The sequence below is a fragment of the Sarcophilus harrisii genome, chromosome 3, assembly GCF_902635505.1.
Source record: "Sarcophilus harrisii chromosome 3, mSarHar1.11, whole genome shotgun sequence".
Lineage (NCBI taxonomy): Eukaryota > Metazoa > Chordata > Mammalia > Dasyuromorphia > Dasyuridae > Sarcophilus > Sarcophilus harrisii.
Genome location: NC_045428.1, coordinates 376,843,535 through 376,845,692, shown reverse-complemented (window position 1 = coordinate 376,845,692; position 2,158 = coordinate 376,843,535). Strand labels below are relative to the sequence as shown.

Sequence of the window (2,158 nt, the reverse complement as noted above, 5' to 3'; positions counted from 1 at the left end):
CCGTTTCTTTGAAGTGAACAGCATAGAGTATGTTTTGTTTACCATCCTCTTACTTTAGTATTTTCACTCACAGATCCTTTGGTTGGAAGTCAATTTTAATTGTGAAGAGATTTGAGTTTTCTATTTTTTTTTTGTCCCTGGGTCATCACTTGGTAAAGATGTGAAAAAAATTGAAATGATCCAACATGGGTCAGCTAAAAGAAGAAGGCTTTAATAGATGGTTTCAGGATACCATATAAAGAATGCTCTTTCCATGTTGCCCAGAAGAGGGTTCCATTTGTCTTGTCCTCAGTTTCTATCTTAACTTTAAAGAGAAACTTTCACAATGTCTGGAGCCCTAGATGTCTTGCAGATGAAGGAGGAGAATATCCTCAAATTCCTTGCTGCAGGAATTCATTTGGATGGCACCAATTTGGACTCCAGATGGAACAATATATCTACAAAAGAAAGAGTAAAGGGATCTACTTCATTAATTTGAAGAGAACCTGGGAAAAGCTTCCGTTGGCAGCTCTTGCCATTGTTGGCATTGAAAATCCAGATGATGTCAGTGTCATCTAATTTAGGAACAATAGCCAGCAAGCTGTTTTGAAATTTGCTGCTGCCACTGGCGCTGCACTTATTGCTGGATGATTCACACTAGGCGCCTTCACTAATCAGATCCAGGAAGCTTTCAGGGAGCCTCACCTCTTAGTGGTAACTGATCCTTGGACAGATCCCTCGCCTCTTATTGAAGCATCATTATGTTAACCTTTCAAACATTGCATTGTGCAACACAGATTCCTCACTTAGCTATATGGACATCGCCATTCCATGTAACAACAAGGGAGCTCACTCAGTGGTTCTGATATGGTGGATGCCAGCTAGTGAAATTGTACATATGGGTGAATATTTCCCGTGAACACCGATGAGAGGTTACTTCTATCAGGCTCCAGAGGAGATTGAAAAGGAAGAGCAGGTTGTAGCTGAGAAGGCAGTAACAAGGGAGGAGTTTCAGGGTGAACTGACTACACCAGTCCCAGAATTCACCTACTCAACCAGAGGTGACTGATTGGCTTGAGGGAATACAGATGCCATCTGTGCCCCATTCAGCAGTTCCCTACTGAATATTGGCATGCTTAACTGACTACTGAGGAGTGGTCTGCAGCTCTTACTGCTCAGGCCATTGAGTGGGTAGGAACCACCACAGAGTGGTCTTAAATTTTATCCCAGGTGGTCTAATAGTGTTGGAAAAATGCTGAAGGAGAATAAATATTGGTTTCTTGTCAAAAAAATAGTCAGAAAATCAGATTTTTTCCTCTTTCTACATTTGCTATGAATTTATTTTGTGATCTGGGGGAATCTTCTTTTCTTTTATTCTCATGATAATGGGTGTGCAAATCATTGCCTTTGAGATTCTTGGATGGAAAGTTCAATTTTAATCCAAAGAAATGGCATTTTCCAGGGCAACCCAATATCTTTCTTTAGACTTCAAGTGACAAATGGGTTTTACAATAATGATGATTACTCGAATCTGGGAAATTGTTCAACTAATACAGGCTTGTCTTTTGAACTTACTTTTCATTTATTGTACCATTGCTCAGAATTATTCTGGTTGGAAATGTGACAGTAGGAATCCTCCTATCATGCAAAATTATTTAGATTTGCTTATAAAAAGAAGACGTCTTCCTGAATACTAAGTTTTAAGAAATATTAAGCTCATTTGTTCCTTTGCCATGACATTAAATCAGCCATCAGCTTTGCTTTGTCCACATCTCTCCTCTTGCATTTTAGTAGCAATTATTAGGAGGATGGCTCTTTTTGAACATAGAAGTCTCTCTGTCTCTATCTCTGTCTCTCTCCTTTTCTCCTTCTCCCTCTCTCCCTCTCCCCTTCCCTTTCCCCTTTACTATTAACACTAGGAAATACTGGGAAAGATTATGAAGTAGATAAAGTTTGATTCTGCACTGACTTCTCTGAAAACATCATGTTCTGCAATTGGAAAATAGATTGGATCCTGTCCTGTACAGGAGATGTTTGGTGGTATAGACATGCCTATAATATTCTTCTTAAAAATTGCCTATACCTTCCAATGCAATTTACTTGTACTTTAATCAGAAGTTATCTCTACTATTATTCATCCTCTCAAAGTCCTGGATCTGCCTTCCAATATCCCTTAATT

General features: G+C 39.1%; 1 pseudogene; it reads left to right on the top strand.

The window, feature by feature from the left end:
• Positions 1-214: 214 nt before the first annotated feature.
• On the top strand, positions 215-1,197 carry LOC100934597 (annotated as a pseudogene).
• Positions 1,198-2,158: the final 961 nt, after the last annotated feature.